Source organism: Lytechinus pictus, chromosome 9 (assembly GCF_037042905.1).
Source record: "Lytechinus pictus isolate F3 Inbred chromosome 9, Lp3.0, whole genome shotgun sequence".
NCBI classification, from domain to species: Eukaryota; Metazoa; Echinodermata; class Echinoidea; order Temnopleuroida; family Toxopneustidae; genus Lytechinus; species Lytechinus pictus.
In genome coordinates, this window is record NC_087253.1 from 4,110,481 (window position 1) to 4,134,383 (window position 23,903).

Below are 23,903 nucleotides of genomic sequence, written 5' to 3' on the forward strand. Positions count from 1 at the left end.
CTTTGCTTTCATGTTTGTGACGCGCATTGCTTCATGGATCTGAGTCGAGTGCGCACAGTCAGTTTGATCTGCGCTAACTTCATGCGCGCAAACACACACACGCACATACACAATAAGTAGACATACACATGATTATACTGAGGGAGCGCTAGCGCGCGTACCGTGCAATGGAAAAATAAAAAATGCACGGTCACCGTGCAATGGAAAATTACAAAATGCACGCAGTAAAGAATGGACCAAATATTGAACACCTTCCAACCAATCAGATGGCAAGAATCTTCGTTTAAGTTATATAATGTATTATGATTAATCTGAACTCATCTCAGAAATGCAAAGAAGGAAAATCTGGTAATGTATGAGTGTAAGAAAGCCCAAGTCCAGGACTTGGGCTTTCCTACATTCATTTCATATACAGAATGACCCAGGTCCATATGATTCTAAAAACAACCCAAGTCCACCAGAAAAAAGGCCTCGTCGATATTACATGAATATTAATGTTCATAAAAAAAATATGCACTTGAATTTGTTTCATGTTTTTCTCTTAATTTCTTTTGGCCAAATATACTTTAATTGCCCAGATTTAAAAAAATACCAATTTTTTTAGATTTTCTCGAAATGACCTCCTATGGACTTGGGCCTTTTTTATATTCATATACTCAAAATGTGAAAATCAAGCTTAATCGCAACCTTTGTGTTTAATACAGGACCCTGGAATGAACTTGAGTACATGTATATACAGGGGTCGGAGTGACCACAAATGAAATACCTGACATTGCAAAGCTCCTTTTTTTACTTTTTTGGGGGTACAAATTACACAACAAGTGGAACGCCTCTGGCAGTCTCGCCTGCATTACGCAATTTAATATAGCAGCAGTGCTAATTTTGAAAACTACTATAAAATAATCATTCATATAATGACATAATACCACGTTCATTGACCATAAATGACATTTGAACGGAGACTTAAGACTGTCAACTACACCCATGTCCACATTTCATTCACTCTATCCATAAACTTTCAAAGTTATGATGGCACTTCAACAATTACCCCAACATGGCCTAAGTTTATTGACCTTAAAGGAGAATGAAACTCTTTGAGCAAGTTAGCTTTTGTGAAAGCAGAAAAATCAAAGAATAAGATCAACAAAACTTTGAGTAAAATAGGACTAGCAATAAAAGAGTTATGAGCATTTGAATGTCGAGATCACTAATGCTATGGAGATCCTCCCATTGGCAATGCGACCAAGATCTGTGATGTCACACACGTACAACTCTCCCATTCGGACACTGAAAATATACCCCAAAACATCTCTTTTTGCTCATTCTAATCATATGACAAACGATTCATCAATGATATAATGTTGTGAAACCTCTGTACTTGTCATCTCATAAAGAAAACACCTCACCTTGTGATAGACTCTATACAAGTGAGAATATAAGTGAAATAAGTACTAAAGTAATGAGGGAGTTGTACGTGTGTGATATCACAGATCTTGGTCGCATTGCCGATGGGAGGATCTACATGGCACTAGTGATCTCAATATTCAAATGCTCATAACTTTCTTATTATTCATTCAATCTTCCTCAAACTTTCAACAATATGTTTCTTTGATTTTTCTCTTTGATATGGATTCAGCTAGTTTCAAGGGTTTCATTCTCCTTTAACTGACCTTTGACTTGGTTTTGTGACCTGAAACTCACAGGGGATGTTCAGTGATGCTTGATTACTCTTATATCCCAAGTTTTATGAACTAGATCCATAAACTTTCAGAGTTAGGATGGTAATTTAACAAATACCCCAACACGGCCAAAGTTCATTGACCTTAAATGACCATTGACCATAGTCATGTGACCTGAAACTCGCACAGGATATTCAGTGGTACTTCATTAACCTAATGTCCAAGTTTCATGAACTAGATCCATACATTTTCAAAGTTATGATGGTAATTCAACAAATACCCCCAACTTGGCCAAAGTTCATTGACCCTAAATGACCTTTGACCTTGGTCATGTGACCTGAAACTCAGGCAGGATGTTCACTAATACTTGATTACTCTTATGTCCAAGTTTTATGAACTAGATCCATAAACTTTCAGAGTTAGGATGGTAATTTAACAAATACCCCAACACGGCCAAAGTTCATTGACCTTAAATGACCATTGACCATAGTCATGTGACCTGAAACTCGCACAGGATATTCAGTGGTACTTCATTAACCTAATGTCCAAGTTTCATGAACTAGATCCATAAATTTTCAAAGTTATGATGGTAATTCAACAAATACCCCCAACTTGGCCAAAGTTCATTGACCCTAAATGACCTTTGACCTTGGTCACGTGACCTGAAACTCGATCAGGATGTTCACTAATACTTGATTAACCTTATGCCCAAGTTTCATGAACTAGGTCCATATACTTTCTAAGTTATGATGTCATTTCAAAAACTTAACCTTCGGTTAAGATTTTGAAAATAATTTTCCCAACATGGTCTAAGTTCATTGACCCTAAATGACCTTTGACCTTGGTCATGTGACCTGAAACTCAGGCAGGATGTTCAGTAATACTTGATTAACCTTATGTCTAAGTTTCATGAACTAGGTCCATATATTTTCTAAGTTATGATGTAATTTCAAAAACTTAACCTTAGGTTAAGATTTGATGTTGACGCCACCGCCGTCGCCGTCGGAAAAGCGGCGCCTATAGTCTCGCTCTGCTATGCAGGCGAGACAAAAACTCTAGAAATTAAGCTGGAAAAAAAAGAAAAGTAGGTGGAAATCATTAATAAAAGAGCTGTAAATCTAACACACCTGCATGAATTACTAATTTTGCAGACCTTCATTTTTGAGGAGCGCGATCGCGTCGGCGCTCCTAAAAAAAATTAGAACAAAAAATCGCGTTCCTAAAAAAAAAAAAAAGCCTTCACAAAAAGTTGCTGAAATTTCACATCTTACATCTTTACATTTACGAAATAGGCATCTGTTTTCCATAATTCCTTGAAATTATGGTGATTTAGTTGGAAACTACCGAAAAAATGAAGAATATTCACCTCTTTCCCGACTCTGATTTGAATTTACACTCGGTAAATATTGTAGTCCAACATGTAGACTTCCATGGTGTTGCCATGAATCAAAATAATTTCAAGGAATTATGGAAAATAGATGGCCATTTCATGGATTTAAAGATGAAAAATGTGAAAGTTTAGCAATTTTTTTGTACAGTATTAATTTTTTTTTTTTTTTTTTAAGCAGGAGCGCGATATTTTGTAAACGTATTGACCCAGGCCTAGTTTCACCACAGATTAATTAATAGCTACACAGCTATTGCATATATACAATGTTAAGAAAAATCTACAATTTATCATACTTGTATTGTATTGATTTGAGCTCCTCAAGGAGAGCGATTCTGAGGAGCTCAATTGAGCTCCTCCAAAAAATAAGGAGAGCGATTTATTGAGCTCCACGAAATTATAAACGTGAAGGACTGATTTTGAATTATTTATTTAGCATTTCTTTATAAAGCAACTTTGATGGTAAAATTTACTGAGTCGAGACTGTGTGCAATGCACAAATCCTTGTAGAAGAGAAGCATGCATCCTTTATAGAAAATCACTGATGTATGGAGTTCAAAGAAAATGTGCCAATTACGGTATATGGAAGAGACATGTCTAATCACCTGCACATGGACACGTACACAAAGGACTGAAAGGAGGCTCACAGTTTTCAATGAATAGTTGATATTGAAGTCTGTCTGTAGAAACCCGTCTCTCAATTCGTAATAACTCATATTTAAATACTTGTATTAAAGAAGAGTGATTTTTTACAACAGACATCCATTCATTCATTCGTTTTCAGGCCTCTACAAAAAAAGCGATAAAAAAATTTGCTTGCCCGATAGAAAAAACAGCTTGCCCGATTTTTTTTCAAAAATTCCTTTGCTCTTAATTATATTCTTTTCTGTCCTGGCTGAACTTGATTTACTGGCGCTGCCCTTGGCATTTCTTTTTCTTGACTCTTGTTCAAGTTGTTCTGGTCGCCCATCACGACAACAAAAGTCACCTATTTTAGTCTGACGACTCATTGTTTACCGGTATTTGATTTGAAGTTGAAGCCGAGTCCTGGCCAGGGTGACCAGATTTCACAAAATGAAATACAGGACAATCGACAAAAAAAAGATCAAGAAAGAAGGCTACACAGTGTTAGACTTGTGAAAAAATATACAGATCGAATTGGAAGGGAGGGTAAACGAAAGAATGAAGGAGAGAAAGAAAAGAGAGGAATTGAGAAGAAAGAAAGAAAAAATGAAGGGGAAAATTAAGGAAATAATAAAAAATATAAGAAAGTTCTAATAAAAGAAGGATGAGAGAGAGAATAAAAATAGATAAAAAGGTTTCCGTCATTCTTTGAATTGAATATAGAAAGAAAAAAAAAGAAAAGAAGGGAAGATGAATAAATGTGTGAAAGTCAAAATAAAGAAGAGAAAGACTAAAAGAAAGTAAGAAAAAAGGAGGAGGAAAGAAAGAATGAAGGAAAGAAAATGTTTCCTTCATTCTTGGAAAGAAAGAAACAAAGAAAGAAGAAAACAGGAAGGAGGGAAGGAAGAAAGGGAAAGAAAGTATACTTGGGAAAAGAATAAGGACAAAATGAAAAAATAATGAAAGAAAGGAGGAAAGAGAGGGAGGAAAGAATGAAGGGAGGCCAGAATGGAAAAAAAGAAGAAAATAATGAAAGGAGAGAAAGAACGAAAATAAAAACGAGCGGAAGGGAGAAGGAATGAAGGAAATAAAAAAAGGAAATGTAATAAAGAAGGCAAGAGAAAGAAGGAAAGAAAGAAAATGAACAGAGAGAGAGAGAAAGGATCAGGAAATAAAAATAGATATGTAACAAAAAAGGGCAAGAAGGAAGGATAGAAAAGAAAGAAAGAGGAAAAAGTTCAAACTTCAAGCAAATAAAAACAATCCAATCATATAACAAAAATCCTAATGATATTTGGTGTTTTTTTTATATATTTTTAAAATTAAAAAAAAACTAAAATGTTTTAGAAATGAATAAAATACGGGACATCTGGTCACCCTGATCCTGGCCGAGTCAGTCCGAAGCTTGCATGCATTCAGCGCGATCTAGCTCGAGAGTCGACTGGCTCGCGATCGCTCGTGTACGTCCGTACATGTACTGTAGCGCTCAGAGGGCGAGAGAGGGGTTTTCCCAGCTAGCTCCTTCGTTGATTAGTACATGTAGCGCATGCGCACAGTGTAGTTTAGAAAGTAAGATGGCAGCCCCCATCGAACGGGACCGCTGGCGATAAATTGTCGGTAAATTGGCGCTGATTTGACATGTTTCCACTGTTTTTTACTGGTATGACATTGTATGAGAGATAATTGGCCGATGATTGTAATTTATCAAACAATTATCAAACTTTTACTGTCAATTTATCTTTTTCATTTTCAAAACAACCACTTGCCCGATCGGGCAATTGACTTTGAAAAATGCTTGCCCGCACGTCAATTTCACTTGCCCCGGGCAAGCGGGCAAGCGGGTTTGTCGCGCCCTGGTTTTTCAATTTGAACCTCTATTTTGTATTCTCTCTTTTTTTCTTCTTTTTGCACTGAAGTGCCTTGAGCATTTACATGTAATAAGGAAAGAAAGCGCCAATATACATGTACATCTTCATTATTTCCTATTTAGAGGCACACAGCTATCAACAAAAAAGTCAAATTTAATCTTTTCTTTCTCCTCAAATTGATGTCCAATCATCAATTTTATTCATTTTCATACATTGAACAAAAAATACATGAGTCAATAGTCACAGGGTAGGCTACCTTGTGGCTGGGTACTTGGCTACCAATTCCACATTCTTGTTTGTTTTAATATCTCAGTGTATTCTTTTCATCTCAGCGCTTGGATTTGGCGCTGGGAGTCTGTGCTGGGGCCGATTCTCATCCAGAAATTAGTGAGCATAGTCAAGACTCGACCCCCTCTACAGTGTATCTCAGAACCGCCACCGTTTGTTAAATTTGAGTCTCTAGAGACTCTGGCATTGAGAATCGCGATTACTCGGCACTGGCTCCCAGGCCTACTCATCATCACTCAGAAATAATCAGTGAATTTTTATTAATTTTTTATTTGATATTTTCATTGGTCACTTACAGCGGTCTTTTCTCTTAAAAAGATATTAAAAGTATCACATTAGATCAAGTTGCATTATTTTTGTATACTTTTTAGGGCAAGGGATGGGGGGGATGAGCAATGTAGATCTATATTTTGTCCATTGCATGGGTAGAGTAACATGCCTTAAATTCGACATGTGCCAAGATTCGACATGGCAAACCTATTTCACAAGCCAGCACAGTCAAACACCAAAACACACACCAAATACATTTTTATATACATAGGCACTATCACTTGCCACCAGAAAGTCCTTGTTTTACCTAAAAAATCCCCTTAAAAAGGTCAAAATTTCCCCTCAAAAATGTGGAATATGCGCCATACATGTACATCCAGAGCACACGGGCTTACATGTAGTTTCAATTCAAGAAGCGGGGTCGCCGAAAAATGCGCCAAACATGAAAAAATCCTTGGTTCTATTCTTTCTTCCTTCTTATGTTGGTTTGAGTGGCGATTACCGTAAGTAACGGTGTATTAACCGCACCCGTGTATAAACCGCACCCCCAACTTTGGACTAAAAAAAAAAAAAAAAAAAAAAAAAAAAAAAAAAAAAAAAATCCTCACATTTACATGCATATTTGAGGTACGAAGAAACAAAAACTAAGTTAAAGATTTCAAAGTATTCAAAGAGATTACCAGTATGCAGAAATCTGCTGTTCTTGATCAATTCATCTACAAATGTTAGCAAGAAAGAAAGGTCCCGCCAATATTGGCAATTTACACACTCACTCACCTCACAGTCACAGTGTACACACACACAGCACTGCCTTTCTTGTACATGTACATTTCAAACTTCGATACGGTACCACTACCAGTACATCTTATCAAATTGTGATCTGTGTCTTTCACATTTCTTGCATCACAACCTCACAATCACTTTCAGAATTTGTCTAGCATTCGATGTCTTAGCATGAATTTTGGATACGGGATTACAGGAAGGTTCAAGAAACAAAGAAATTTGTATTTTTTCCAGTTGTTTGACGGCTTCGTGCCGTCTCTATCGTGCGTGGTGCACGGTGTACATGGTATCTTATGAAAAGCAAACGGGAAAGAAAAAAATAAGCTGGCGCGAAACGGGACTTTGAGGGGTTAAATTAAATGAATAGCGCCAGCTTAAGTCGCACTAAAACAAAAATACAACGCAAGCTAGCTCTTGGCTCTCGCTCAGCTGTGACAAATTATTACCGAGAATGCTTGGCGTCTCTATGAACTTAGCCAGGGAACTTCACTGCTTTGAATCGAGAATAAAGTCGAAATTAGTGTCATGAAGGTGGGTGCATTTGTTACGACAGTATTTGATCATAAGATCATAATAATCGCTACCCATTACCCGCGGCTCATACCCCTCTAAACGACATTGCACTGGGCGGCTACGGCCGGCCACTCGATGTGTTGTGAACTGGCAGACTTCTTACATGTTCGGGAGGGGCTACGCGGGCGGGCTCAGACCCGTCACCGTGTATAAACCGCACCCCCGACTTTTGCTTATATCCCGCCGAGAAAAAGGTGCGGTTAATACACCGTTACTTACGGTAGTCATATTTGACTATTGTCGCCATTGACTCTATCTAAAAAATTGACTCTATCTTGCAAATTTTGGATTGTAACTTCAAAATTTCCTATCAAAAAAGAAAAAAAAAGAAAAATTCAACAGCACTGAATTTGCACAGAAATCAAGTCAAGGCATGCTTGCAGGTTGCCTTCGTTCGACAGGGGCCCCGATCGCAATGCAGGAGCGAATGACCGCTGCAACTTTCGGGTTGCACATTGCATGCAGTGCAGCGCAATTCAGGGGCTCTCGTACGAATCGACTTTAGTTCTGAATGCGCGATGCGCTACATGTATGTCGAATGAAGGGCAGGGGGGTGTTTCGAATCTTGGCTGCGAAACATGGTGATACATACATTTCAAGATTTTATGAATTTATATTGAGATGGAATATGAAAATGAACATTGTAATTTAAAGTAGACAAATAAATTGAACAAACATTGGTGCAAATATCACTTTTTAAAGAAATTTTCGAACAAAAAATCGATCTAGATCTATAGGGACAGTGATTTTCCGCGATCACGGAAAACGGACGGAATTCACGGAATCAGCCTTTTGAAACGGAAAGTGGTTTTTCATACGGAAATCACAGAAAACATGTTTTTTCTCAAAATGCACAAAATAGCAACAGAAATTAATCCCAAATCCTTATCAAATTACGAATATCAACTCAAAAAACACGAATTCACTTTGCAATAACAATCATGACAATCAACATATCGTAACTACACTCGAGCCCCTCCATCACTCGATCGTATCTAAATTAGTTTCACTAAGGTCCGCATATAAGGCAGGATACGGAGGTTTGTTGCTGCCCGCTGCGTTCGGTCATAATATAATGATCACGGTGATTCAACAAATCCAAAATGGCGGATAGGCGGAAGTCGTCGACTGCTCAAAACGATGTCCGAAAAGTCCCCAAATCAGCGATAAAATCCCATTTAATCATAAAATAATGCTAATAAGAAGAAAGGTGAGAATATATCCATGTTGATTATGTTTCTCTAAATAGTTTTTGAGCTCAAATCTCTTCGATTAAAATGGATTTTAAAGCGATGTTAGTACATTGGTAGATGCAAATTTTGACCAGCGCTAGCATTTTGACATCGCTACTCATTGCGTATTGGTTTTCTATGTAAACGGAATTGTCACTTTTTCATGTACACAAAGTCTATGGCGATACGGAATTTCCGTTTTCAGACATGCTGAAACGGAATTTGAAATTTTCTGAAACGGAAAAGGCAATTTTTAGAACCGGAAAATCACTGTCCCTAGATCTATCGCAGAAAAAACTTGTCAAATCTTGGACATGCATGTTGCTGCCGAAAAACGATCGACGAGGAAAGTGATATTATGTAGCCCTAACTTTTGTTATTTATTATTATATTAAACAAATATATCAGGCTTTGAGAAAGTATAGTGGAATTATTTATCCAAGGTTGGTCTGGCAATTACTATTTTTCCCGAGGGGCGAAGCCCCAAGGGAAATATAGTAGTTTTGCCAGTCCAACCGAGGATTATAATTTCCCACTATGCTTTCGAATGAAACGCCTGATATATTTGTTTTATATCCTACTTTTAATAATTTATAACCAAAATCTATGTGCTGAGCATGCAAAGTCCGGTTACTTGAGTTGAATTACATACTTTTCTCCGAGCCATCGCGCTCAGCGGAACGCAGATTAGTGCCTGCGCCGACGCATCGCTGGACTTGCCCGGGAGAGAGAGCGCGCTGGCCGGTGCGCCCGAGAGTTTAGCTAGATAATCCACTTTTGTGGATCCAAAAATATATCGAGGTCTGACGTCACGCGACATCATAGTTGAAATATATTCGGTCACATGATGCTACTTGAACCAATCACTATTATACAGGATTTACTCTATGTAGGATATAAAACCTCATAGAGTCATAGTACATACTTGGGGCCGAGTCTGAGATGATAAAACTCTGTCTCTAGATCTATGCCTAAAATGAAATTAATGTGGCCTAACGAGTAATATTATTAGTCGCTGGCGGTTCCAGGGGGAGGAACAGCCGGCCCGTGCCCCCCCCCCCCTTTGAGAAGCGAAATCAAAATTTGTAATGTAAAAATGCTGTTAAAACAGAAGTGTGCCCCCCCCCCCCTTTTTTAAAGCGAAGACCGGCCTTGCTTTTTTTTTTCTGGCTTTTTTGGGGGGACAAAATATCCATAATTTTTGGTTTAAAAACTTTTTTTTCTTTTTTTGGCAAGCTTGTCAAATTTTTCCTCCAAAAAATGTGACCCCCCCCCCTTTTGGAAAATCATGGATCCGCCCCTGACGTTAGTCATTAATATTATATATCTGGAGAGAACAACCAATGTACGACAGCCAGGAATTTCCAACCTGTGCAATTTAAATTACTGTAACACGGAATCGTGATAGCCCTATTAGACATGCGTGCATAAAAATTACATACACCACTCATGATAATGGCTAATAAACTGCATGCTCGTCTTTTACTGCGGCAGCCCGAACACGTACTGTGTTCGGGCTGCGTTGTGATTCACCCCGGCTCACCAGATCAAACCAGATGAGCATCGGGAATCAATCAAAAATACATAAAATTGCACAAAACTGTTACAAAGGAATCAATACATACTTACAACTTAAGCCGCAATATGGGCGGCCCTCAAAACTTCGAAATAATTCCCCAAAACGAAGCAAAAACGTCGGAAAATTTTGCCGGTGTGCATTAAAAGTCGTTTGTACAGGAAGCAATGGAGGATCGATATAGCCTTTTGACGAGGCAACGAGATAAATTGATTTTTATCTTCGTGCTAGCAGAAAACAAAAACAAAAGAAAAATAATAGCCTAATCCTTATAAAAACAAAAAATAAAATAATAATCGATTATAATACGTTTATAATACGCTCTTCCTATTAATTTCACCCTGTTTATTCACTGAGAATCCTATAGAAATATACTAGAAGTCTTTGACAAAAGGCTATCGTATGAGGCATGCGAGAAAGGGTATGAATATTCATAAGTCTAACTTAGTGGCGTAATTTCTTTTTCGATGGTTTGGCTGCGTGGCAGCCAGTGAATAAATCACTATTTTAACGGCCTTTTGTTTTTATTCGATTAGCTTCTTTTCATGTAATTTTTGTCTTCATTCGTTTCTCGTGTTCTAATATTATTTCTTAGTTCTCCCTCGTGATTTCTTTTCACTTTCTTTATTTTTTATCCCCTTTTCCGTTTTGTTTTTATTATTTTCATATTTTGTTCATCTACTTTTCGTTTCGTAGTTGATTTTCTTTTCCTTTCTTTACTGTTTCATTCTTTTCTTTTTGACTTTTGCTCTTTTTTCTTCGTTTCTTGTCTTTTCTTTTCCCTTTCGTTTTCTTTTTTATTCTTTTTTTCTTTACTTTTCTACCTATTGTCTCTATATTTAAATTAGTTTCTTTATCATCTTTTTTTTTTTCGAGAGAGATTATGCACGTGGTGTCGCACATTTTTTTTAATATGCATAATTGAAAACAATTGATACACCTTGTGAGTAAAAAGATAATTTGATAGCCTATTTTATGTGGTTTGTATTGACGCTTGAAATGATGAAGCCTATTCTTTGCAAATAATTTATTTCCTTGTATTATATTAAGAAGTACTAGTAATTTGATATCATTTCATGTTTGTATTTGAGTATTATTCTATTGTTGTAAATTGTTGTACAAAATAATTATTCAGCCTTTGGCTGCGAGGCATGTTTTTAACAAACCATTATTGAATTGATTTTAGCCATATATATGGCTGCTATTGTTTCAAGCATTCAGCTTACGGTAGCTGGTCTCTGCATTTGAATTCATTTGTTATTGTTTACATGAATTATGTCTATATCTTCTTATAACCATAGGCGGCGGAAGTGGGGGCGGGGGGAGTATCCCCCCTAAATTTTAGGTGGGGTTACGAACCCCCCTAAATTTTTTGTTGATAACCTTTTTTTTTTGCTTCAATTTTTTTTGCTTGTCAATTTTTTTTGCTTTTCAAAAAATGTGGTGCCCCCTAAAATTGTTGGCTTCCACCGCCAACTACATTGTCACCGTTGTAATTTGATCATTATGTATGTTTGATTTTAAATAATTGTTATATATTTGCAATTTTGAATTAATGCAGAAATACCTGCTTTAAAAAGAAATGCTCGCATATATGACGTCACAAATAAAAAAAAATAAAACTCTATTATTAGCCCGGGGGTGGTGGCTCAACTTACCCCGCCTTCCCCTATATATATATATACATTTTTTTTTTACCACAACCGGCTGGATACGTCTTTCTCAGGCAACATCTTCCCACTAGCGTACCTATACTGCCCCCCCCCTTACGAGTCACACTCACAACCCATGCAAGGGACGTGTCCCTAGCTATGCCATCCCCCCCCCCCCCCGATGAGTCACAACTGATCCCTGACAAGCCACCATAGTGGCCCCCTCCTTTGAAGTTGAATACCTTCTTTTTTCTTCTTTTTTTTGCTTGTCAATTTTTTTCTGGTACGAAATCCTTTTTTTTTTTTTTTTGCTTGTCAAATTTTTTGACGGACGGTTTTGCCCCCCCTGTGGAAAATCCTAGGTACGCCACTGGCCATGACGTATTTTTCTTTACTTGGGCAAGTGTTGGTCCTGAAAAGGACCACCCAATCTCTTTAAAAAATAATAAAAAAAGACGTGTTGCATTTTGACCAAGAAAGATCAGTATGGAATCCAGTTGAGTACTACTAGATTAGGACACAAGTAATAATATTGTGACCATGCAGTAACAAACTCCAGTAGACTAATATTATATTAAGACCACTTTAATTTCGAGTTAGTAATTCAAGATCAGTTTGACAAGTGGAATTTCAACTTGTAACTTTTTAAATTGACTGGTCTAGCTTAGTTGATCCAGTCTAATTTCATATGGACGAATATACGCGCAGCACTGAACCAGTAAGACAAGTAACCAATGTTGCAATTTCCAGATCGAGTTACCAGTTGAAATTCTACTGGTCAGACTGGTCCAGTTTAAACTGGTTCTTTGTGATTTATTACTTTCTCCATTAGTTTGTGATGGAGGGCAAAGCACGTGCTCTTTCCGTAACCCGTTGGGAAAATCACGAGACTGTCATTTCCTCTCTGGGCCTCTTCCACGGCCTGTTTTTGAGGCACCTTTAATTTTATTGCAAATTCTTCTTCAAGTTCCTCCATATTTGCAACGCGAACTACGTTTCTGACGTCAATGTCGACTCAATATTGACCTTGATTCTAACTTATTACATCTCTAATTAAAAAAAAAATGTATTTTGTAAACGCAGTCATGTTTGTTCATAATATACAGATTGAGATAAATATAATTTTAATGAAATGAATTCTTCTTTAAATAATGTTTTTTTTTCTATGTTAAATGCAAGCAAGATTGATATCCATTACTGAAATACCTAAATCGCGATTTATTTGAAAAGCAAGTTCGTGATTCGACCGAAGTTTTCTTATCTCTTCTTGTAATGCATATTCATTAACCTTAACAGTGACGACATCTTATAAATATTCATGTTGCGCATGCGCATACATGTTTTTCATTTAATTCAACATGGCGATTCGTACGAAATCCGAAAATTGATCCTCTATTGTACGATTCCATCGAATTTTCGTAATTTTAAGGAGAACGTATCTTGAACTCAGTTTGTTTAGGTAAGGTCAGTCCTAACTGTCGTATTTTTGGTTTCGTTTTATCATCCATGTTTTTGTAATTTAGCGATTAATCTAGTGCATCAGTGCACTCCGGTGAGAACGAGTGGGAGCGTTCAGGACCTCGTCTGTGCAGTCAACGTATCGACGTACGACGTAAATCTCTCATTAACCGTATCACATAAACTTCTGAACAGTTTTATTCAACAACAAAAAAATCATAAAAATTGACTTACATACCGATTAAGCTTGTTTTACACGTTCCTTTCGCCTCAAACGATTATAATTCCACAGGTTTTCGCAACAATCACGGCACCATCACGTAGCAAACAAATTGCATTTACGGTAGCCTTAACATCATGATTTAATTTTCACGCGAACCTCGAAAAAACTGGGTCATCGATATCCGGATCCTCATCATGGAAAACAAAACACCAACATAAATCTCTATCCGGGATCTGTAAGGACGTAGATCCTTGAAAAGGCAATTTGCATTTGCTCAAAAGAATCCCTTCAAGCTAAGTATATCATCAAATAATTTCATAATGTCTAAGCAAGTAAACATTGGAGGAAATGGTTATTGGTTATGAACAGGTGCAGATCCAGGGGCACGTGCCCCCGCCCCCCTTTTGAGAAGCAAACTTAAAATTTAAAACCGAGGTTTGCTCCCTCTTTTGAAATTGAAGACTTTTTTTTTGCTTGTCAAATTTTTTCGGGTACGAAATATCCTTAATTTGTGGTTGAAAACCTTTTTTTTTTGCCCCCCCCCCCTTTTGTAAAATCCTGGATCCGCCCCTGGTTATAAATTGTGATAACTGATTTGTTGCCCCGGGCCTGCATGAGACTCCATGATACTTCATTCAATTGTTTTTTTTTCACTTAAATTTATATCTGACAAAACAAAAAATAGATTAAATTGAAGAAAGGGGTCATTGGCAACATGTCTTTGGCCCATATAGGTCGCGATCCGGTGGGGGGTGGGATATATCCATTTCCCCAATGTATCAGGTGGGAGATGGCCCTAGGGATGGCCTGTCTTATCATCCCCCAAATATATATAATGATCATAAAATAATAACAATGGCGATGATGATGATCATGATCATGATCATTATCATCATCATGATCATCATCATGATCATCATCATGATCATCATCATGATAATGATGATAATAATAATAATAATAATAATAGTAAAAACTGGAAAGATTACCATGATGATGGAGTGATTGTTATATTTACGCATGATGACACTGTTTTCTGTTTCTGTTTCTGTTTATGGTAACTCCCGTAGGAACTCGGCAGGACAGCATTTTTGCTGGTAAACGCCAAGCTGGTATATAACCAATTACCTATGAAACATTTTACGTCTAGGTTAATCAGTCATAGTGGCGGACGTTATAGACGACAGATATCACTCTCGGGCCTTTTTATCAAAGTGGAGACAATGGCAGAGTTGGGATTCGAACTCACAACCTTGCGATTATGAGTCCAATGCTCTAGCCTACCCACTGGACCACACGACCCGTAATTTCTCATAATTTCATATGTTTATTGCTCTATTAAATGCCAGTATTCCCTTCTGAATCTGTTAGGCAGTCCAGGCTCTGCAAAATTGCATGGGAAGAGAGAACAGACCCAACTTGTGCCATGTGTAATCTTGAAGAGGAGACTATAGTCCTACTGAGTATCCTTGCCAAATGACCACGTACCCTCCACCTATACACTGTAAAATATATTGGGTAAAATTTTAACCAGCACGAGGGTAATTATGTGTCCAACCACTTTGGGGCAGCATTTTACCCCATGCGGGAAGCACATTGTCCAGTAAGGTTACAACATAAGCAGCAATTACTTTAGAATGGGCAAAATTTTCATCACATTGATGAATAAAAATGCCCAAAAGAAATGCCGTATGTTGGTTGGACACATAATTACCCTCATGGGGCATTCTTACCCAATATTTTTTTATAGTGTGCGCAACAGTCTCCTGGATGTCTCAGCAACCTCCTCCAATGCCAGCAATCCCTGCCAACTCACAGCAGCCATCCTACTACCCTATGATGCTTCCCTCCCTCACCCTCTAAATGCCCTGATCCTATAAAGGCTACCTTGCACTTCATCTTTAAGTTGCAAGTCCCCTTAAACCTGTCAATTCACAGTAACCTGCCTATTTTTCAATCCCTGCAGACTTGATATTTACCACACTCATTAACTCAACTTCTATACAGTAAGGTCTGCCGATATGCTTGCGTTCTTTTTTTTTTTTGGGGGGAGGGGTCTTTTTTTTCTTTTAGGGTAAGCATACTCCTTTAAGAAAATAATTTCGTTGATATATTCTCCCTCAGCAAGGACAAAGTTATAAAAAAAAATATTGTAGAGTCGGGAATGTCGATCAATTTGCATGTTTTAACAAGTTTATTTTAATGTCAAGTATAATGGTTTTATGGTGCTTTCCAATGCCTGATGCTTTTAAACCATAATTTTGCATTGAATATTATAAAAATTTTCAGCTGTCAAAATTATTGAAGCAGCAAATCGATATGTTGGCAAGCATATTGAATATGTGATTTGCTTTGGCTCGGCAGGCAGTCGCTACGCTCCCTCGCATAATATTCAGGGCCAAGGGCGGGAGACTAACTGCTTGGTCAGATATAACCTCCCAAGCTATCCACGATAGGCCACTTCCATTGTATTGAACCAACGTCGAACATTTCTCAAGCCTCCAAAAGCCCCCTCAACTTTTAGACTATAGAACCGCGCCCGGTTACAAACAGATGGATGGAGAAAGAAAAATTCCAGGACAAACTAGAATAACATGTTCATAATTTTTATACATGACATTACATTTTTTTTATTTACCCCTCCCCGCAACCAAACGGGCAGTGGCGTAGCTAGGATTTTATTCCTGGGGGCACTGGGGGGTCCTTGCTTTTTCAGGGGGGGCAACATTTTTTTTTCTGTGTGTGTGTGTATGCCAGTCACAAGGGCGGATCCGACTTTTGTTAATAGGGGGTGGGGCCCGAAATTATCTTCACCTATATTTTCCCCCGATCAGTCACTTCTTAGCTTTATTCTTATAAAACAATATAAATATGAAATAATGTCATAAGCCCTATATAAAAAGTGCGAGCGCGAGCGATTAATTTTTTTACTTTCATGTATTTTGTCCTGGAAATTTAATATTCTGGGCAATGTAATTTGTGATCTTGAACAAGATGCGTATGTAACTAAATATTGCTGCGAACGCCAAGCGCGAGCAGAAATTTTTGATAATTGTATATAGCATGATCGAAAAGGGACCTGTTAAGGACTGTTTACAGTTACCCATGAAGACAGTACATATTTTAATAATGGAAGCGCGAAGCGCGAGCTAATTTTTTTTGACATTCCGACCTAAAAAATGGTCATTCTAAGCAGTTTTTGTAATCACAAATGGGATAGGTAACTATATAAGTAAATAATTGATGCCAGTGCGAAGCGCGAGAAGAAGAAAATTGAGATTTTAGACCTAAAAGCGGGACACTCTATTCATATTTTGTAAATCATGAATAGGATATGGTTAATTGGGTATCATTAATAATGCGATCGTGAAGCGTGAGCAGACAATTATTGATATTCTGATCTGAAACTGGATAATGTAAGCACATTTTAACTATTAAAGAACATGCAGGCTATCGCGCATGTTTTAGATTTAGACCTATGGAATCTGGGCATTCTAATTACATTTGCTTAATCATGCAGATCAGTATAATGCAAGCACGAGCTGAAAACATTTGATATACCGATCTGAAAAGGTCAATTTAAACACTATTTCAAGCACTGTGTAGGAAAATTGTGAAAAGGATGTGGATCACACTTAATGAATGATGCGAGCGCGAAGAGCGAGCTGATATTTTTTGTTATTTTTAGGCCTACGTTTGACGATCACATCTAAAAATTGATATTTTGATAACTTTATGGAATACACGAAGACAACAGGAACAATAGAAACAATGCGACCACGCAGCGTGAGCTTAAAATGATGATATGTAGACCATAAAAGAGACATTTTACAGAGCACTTAAATTTGTAAATGAAAAACAAAATAATGAAAGCTCGATGTCCGAGCTGAAATATGTTTTGTATATTGACTTCAAAACTTGATATTTTAAGCTCCATATCAGCCTATTGAGCGAGATATGAATTTCATCGAACAGACAATTCTGGCGCGAAGCGCAAGCGAAAATTTTATATAGTAACATGAAAGTTTTGTTTTTTTGTGTGCAAGTTTTCCCCTCACATTATTTTATTCACTCGTCTTCCTCCTATATTTTCCTCTTCTATTTTTCCTTCTGTCTTTCTCCTTCTTTTCCTTTTTTTCCCCCCTCTTTCTCCTTTTTTTTTTGCTCCGCCAATTGTTTTCAGGTGGGGCACACCAAATTTCAGGGGGGCACGTGCCCCCCCCCAGGTCCCCCGTAGCTATACGCCACTGCAAACGGATGTGCCCCATTTATTTTACCATCCTTTTTAATATCACTTCGTTTTGTTAGTTTTCTTTAATAAGGTTCACATAATTAAGTGAAGAACTTACATTATGAATGAAAATCAAAATTCTAAAGAGTGTATAAAAGGAAAATAACCATGAAAAGCGATAAGATTCCTCAAAAGGGCTAATTTTAAAGTCAATTAATTATTCAAAAATTTAAGCTCGCGTTCGCGCTTGCATTATTTATCTATTACATACAAAGTACATGTACCCATTCTTATTATAACATTATACTTTAGTCATGACGGATGACCCCCCCCCCCCCCCTTGTGCACAGGCATGGGGGTTGGTGGCCATGAAATACCAAAAAGCTTCACGACTAAGGAAGAAAGGAAAACAAAAGAGGGTTATTTTTTTTTGGGGGGGGGTTGCAGGGGTTTCTGCATTTTAATTCATAAATCAATAATAAATTAACATGTTCCCATAATAACAAAGATTGAAATGAATACATTTTAAATGTGACAATCGAATAATGAAATAATACTGACAAAGACTGATAATTAAATTATATATAAAGCAAGTGATATTGTAAGTACAGGGGCCAGCTATTTTTAGCACAAAAGTGCTTTAAGCAATAACAGTCCATTATGCGTATTTTCAAATATGCCAAAATAAATCAAAAAATTAAATTTCATATTAACAATGTCAAAATTGTGCTCCCTCGATTCGCTCGCATAATTTTTTTTCCTCTTACACAAATGTCTGGCCCCAAACTTTAGACTCTTAAAGCCACTGGCACACACCCGTTCCCCCCCCCCATAAACTAAAAGAAAAATCCCTCACGGAAAACAATATTGTGTCAGTCACCCCCCCCCCCCCCCGGGCAACCAATCGACACATGCATAGGCCTATGAAATTTAATATCAGCCATGCAGAATGAAAATGAAGATTAGTTTATATATAGGTTAGAGATTTTTTTTATATCGTGAACTGAGAAATGAAAAGCTTGTTATTGGATTTTCTAAAGATGAATATTCGAAGCTGTGCACACATTTTTTCGAAAACATGCTGATAAAAGGAAGAACAATAAACATGATAAAGGCAGATTTATATACAGTGTTTAGGGAATTATTGAAATAACGTAATAATGTTAATACTTTATAGATAAACTGGAAATAATTTAAAGTCAAGTGCACCCCAGAAAAATATTTATTTAAATCATTAGAGAAAAATAAAGCAAGAATAACGTTAAAAATGCCGAAATCGGATGTAAAATAAGTAAGTTACGACATTTTAATGTTTTGCTTATTTTTAGTAAAACAGTTCTAAAAATTATGCACAATTCGGCAACATGCAAATGAGAGAGTCGATGATGTCCCTAACTCAATATTTTTTTGTTGTTTCAAATATACAATATTTCATTTTTTTTTTTACACATTTGAACATTTTACCCAATAGAAAGGGAACATGCATGTTTGCTGGGCAATTTCCCCCCATATTGGGCTATTTCAACGCAACATTGTATAACATTTACAAAATATTGGGTATCTTTTTACCCAACCAACATGCATGTTCCCATTTTATATACCCAATATCGGGTAAACCTTTTTTTTAGTGTAATATTATAGGAGATCAACGAAGAGACAAAAATGGCAATATCCATTTTTTTTATGAATGGGAAAACTTGAATATCAGACCAGAAATGGGAACCATGCACGCAGAGCCTGTCGTGTGTCGTCCAGCAGATAAGGGATGGTGGGTGGTTTGGTATAGGGAATAAAATGAACTTTTCTGTCACCATCCGATGGTAATTTAATTGTGTAACTTATTTTTCTCATGCTCTGCAGTTCTGTTCCACGCGCCGCTCTATATTACTTTGTTGTATTTGTCATTGAGATTGCTATGAGTTTGTTCTTGTACTTGTACTATTTTTGTTAAGAGAGAGAAAGGAATAATAACTGATTTTAAAAATCAGTTTGTGATATGAAGAGCCAAGAGGCACTACTTTGATGTATATGGGCCCCATATAGTGTGATTTTTTTTTAAGTCGCAATTGTGAAGTGAGCAATTAAGCGAAACACCCTTTTGAAATGAATAGGCCTAGTGTAGATTTTGATGTAATATTCAACAAATAATACCATATTGTATTACCTTTCCTTTTCTCCATTTTCACCCCCCCCCCTTATTCTTTCTTTCTTGGTCGTGAAACTTTTTTTGGAGGGGAGGGGCCAGCGCCTCCAACCCTTCCTTCTCCTGAAATGTCTCCTGAAATGTACACCAATTTTTTTTGGGGGCCTATATTTTGTATCAAGCGCGATAGCTCAGTCGGTAGAGCGGGGGTTTCGGATTCCGGTGACCCGGGTTCGATTCCCAAGTGGTGCGCTATAGTGCCCTTTGGTAAGGCATATTTATCCTCATTACCAGGTCCCTCGGAGAGGACCTTAAGCCGTTGGTCCCCTGGTTGCTTGCTCACAGGCATTCGTGCTTTCTTAGCAGTCAGGTAAAACAACCTCGGTATAACATATAACAAAATGAAAGGAAATTGGAGATCCCCCCCCAAACACACACTTCTAAGGGCGTCAAAATTTTGTTTGCAAAATTGTTAACGCCCTCTAAGTTTGTTGGTGAAAGATTAGCAGACTGCAGAATTTCGAGACGAAGACTCGAAGTCTTTTCAGAAATGCTAATTTTAAGGTCTACTTTCGTCATTTGAGAGCTTCCAGTGTGTTGTTGTGAGTATATGATTATTCTAGCCTCTTAATATGAATAGTTCATAACCATGAGCGATGTTTTGTTGATGATTTAAAAGGAATCTTTGGTGTGCAAATTTTGCAGTTAATCGCACCACCAACCGCTTGATCTTCGAGATTGGACGTAACCTTGGCCACTTGTGCCCCCGTACTTGTGCCGGAGGTGACGCCACGGGGTCGGTACGATCGTCGGGGTCAGCTGAGCTGTGCCAGTGCTCCAGCCCATGCATGTTGTTGTTGTTGTTGGTTGGTTTTTAACGGCGCTCTCATAAAAGAAAATAATATATGCGTCAATCAAAATCATTTCATCATATCACTCTCTAATGCCTTGTCTTTCTGTTATTGTTAACGCCCAAGCCCAAGCCATGCCAAGGCAGCCTCAAACTTTGAGCTCAAAAGTCAAAGAGGACAAAGTCCAAAGACCAAACCAAGGCCACGTTCATTCATAAATAATTGAGCTTGAGATTGAAGTCATACCACTGATGATGTGCTTAATCTCAATGGAGCCAGGGACGGGATGCCATTGCACGTCTACACGCACCGTATATTTTCCCACGATTAAAAAAATTATAACTTTTCTTTATGGTTTTGAGCCCAAAGTAACTTATGTAAATGGGCTACAGGTAAATTGAAGTATATTTACCGCACGCACGTAATGGTGCGTGTATTTATTCAAATAAAGTGTAAAAATATTTAAAAAATAAGAAGAGCACAAGCGTTTACTCACAGTCTGTATTGTCGCCATCTTGTCTTTGTTATGTAGCCTAGCTACCAGACGCGTATAGAGAGCGCGCCAAAATCATGAGCGGTGCAAGATAAAAAATTGTGTGCATTTGCCGATAATTATCTCGAATCTCACCTCGATGCTAAATCCCGCTTCAACTGGTCTAGCGTGTGGGATAATTTTAGAAAAAATAATTTAAAGACATCAATTTACTTCAGAGCCAAGTTATATGATGAATAGCTGAAATGGAAATCATAGTCTATCCCAAAACAGGAGAAAATAAGCCAAATATCATTCAGACCGCAGGTCCCTATGCTAATGAGCAAAAAGGCCAGATTCATCCAAATCATCTCGTGGCTGAATCCTCCTTGCAAAATCTCGTGATTCGTGAGATTTTCTTTCTCTAAGAATTTACCTGTTTTAACCTCAAGTTAAATGAAATATTATTGCACCATCAGATAGAGTAAAAGTTACTCTTTCATATTGGTCATTTATTTTGTATAAATAAGTAAATTTCTGGCCCGAAAATGTGCCTCAAAACTGAATTTTCTTCCCCTGTTTTCTTTTGCAAATTGTGCAAAACTTTTTATTTTGAGCCTCAATGATATCTCTATCACCATAAAGCTGAATTTCTGTACTTTCTCACAATGCCACTCTTGATATGCGGCACCTTTTAATCGGGTCAAGATCACACTTTTCCCACCAAGGTACAAGACGAGATTTCTGAAATTTTGTACTTGCATGAAATCCAGAGTTCTGATTGGCTGGATAAGGTTCACAGAACTACAGGTGCGGGGTATTTGAGGGGATTACCACATGGGAAGTGTGACCTTCCCACGAACCCAGGCACTGGGACCGTTGGAATTTGCCATTGTGTGGTCTCTTTGACCAATCAGAGTGCAGTATTCTTGTTTTCAAACTGCTTTATGTACTTGGCAAATGAAAAGTGTGATCTTGACCCGATTAAACCAATTCTTATTTTGAAACCTATATCATTTTAAAGCATACATATTTAGCCTTTATCATGATATAAAAATCATTTGGGCTCAAACAAAAATAAAGTGTGAAAATAGCAGCTTTTGTCAGGTGAAAATATTTATTTTGTAGCATATTTTAGATCAAAATTTTAACCTATATTACAAAATCTTTGAATAAATCCAAACACATGACCTGAAAGAATGATTCTTCCTCTTTACAATGGTACCAAATTCATGAAATTCGATGCACAATTAGAGCAGCAATGACCGAATGAAAAGAGGTGTTTTGGTCCGCATCAAGCTCATTAAATATGCAAAACATCTCAAGTCATGAATATCACTTGGATGAAAGAAGCCACTTTCTTGGGACCTGCAGTCTGACTGATATTGCCAACCTTGTTCCTCCACACTCACATTTCACCACTACTTTCATATGAAAATGAAAATAGAAATGACTTATATTGTTGTTAAAGAAGAAAATAAATAAAAGAAAGTTATGCAACAAGTTTCATTAACCATTTTAAAAAAAAAATTGTTTTCAGTATAAAGATTACGACAGACCTTGATACAGCGAATGCTAAGTTGGCTCAGGGTTGGCGATCTTTTATCTTTCATTTTTATAATTTATTTAGGCGCATTGCTGAACCCCGAACAGAACCAATATGATATATCTCATTATAAAGACATAATATATTGTTTATAATAATGGCATATTGTCTCATTAAAATGACAGAATGATAAATGTCATAATGATTTAATATCATGTTTTAATGACATGCTTTTATCCGCCACAAGTTTTTATTTAAAATACAGTCTGACCTCTCTTGTCTGGCCTTCCCTTATCCGGACACACACTTGACAATATTTTTATGTTGGTTTAATCTAGTATGTGGGGGAAATGAGATTTCAATTTAAACTCAAAATTCCTTTGATTATTTTGATTACATACATTTTCCAATATAGTCTACCTACAACCACATTATTGTTTTGAAAATATCTCACCCAAATCACTGAAAGAACTTAGACGGTAATTTTCCAGTCAAATCAGGGCACAGCGCAACCATTTTATCACATTGTCTTTTTTCTGGGAAAAAACCTCCACACATGTCTTGCTAGCTAGTGCTGTGCCTCGATGGACAGCGCCATCTATTATGTTTGAGCCACTAGAGTACCTACGGGGGGGGGGGGGGGGGGCACTCTGCCCCCCCCTGACGAGCCACAACCCATACAAAAGACATATACCTGCCCCCCCTGACGAGCTTAAAAGACCTTTTTTGCCCCCCCTGACGAGCTTGAAGACCTTTACTGCCCCCCCCCCCCCCTGACGAGCTTGAAGACCTTTTTTTTTTTTTTTTTTTTTGCTTGTCAATTTTTTTGGCGGCCGATTTTGCCCCCCCTGTGGAAAATCCTAGGTACGCCACTGGTTTGAGCCTACAGTCATAACAATGGCTGACTTTGCGAAGCTGCGATGCTCGCCGTGCGTGATGATCCAATTTTAAAACTTGGCCTTCATTGAGTCATTCTCTTTCTTTCGAGGTATGCTTGATGTTAGACAGCTGGCAGCCGTCTGTTTTGAGGAGTTTTTTAACATTTTT

The 23,903-nt window shown here is 37.5% G+C and overlaps 1 protein-coding gene across 1 annotated transcript in view; it reads right to left on the minus strand.

The window, feature by feature from the left end:
• LOC129268418 (protein cycle-like) overlaps positions 1-10,588 on the minus strand; it is a 57,568-nt gene extending 46,980 nt beyond the window's left edge. Inside the window, exon 1 of the mRNA XM_064104516.1 lies at positions 10,334-10,588. The gene's annotated coding sequence lies outside the window, so the exon portion shown is untranslated. The remainder of the gene's footprint in view (positions 1-10,333) is intronic.
• Positions 10,589-23,903: the final 13,315 nt, after the last annotated feature.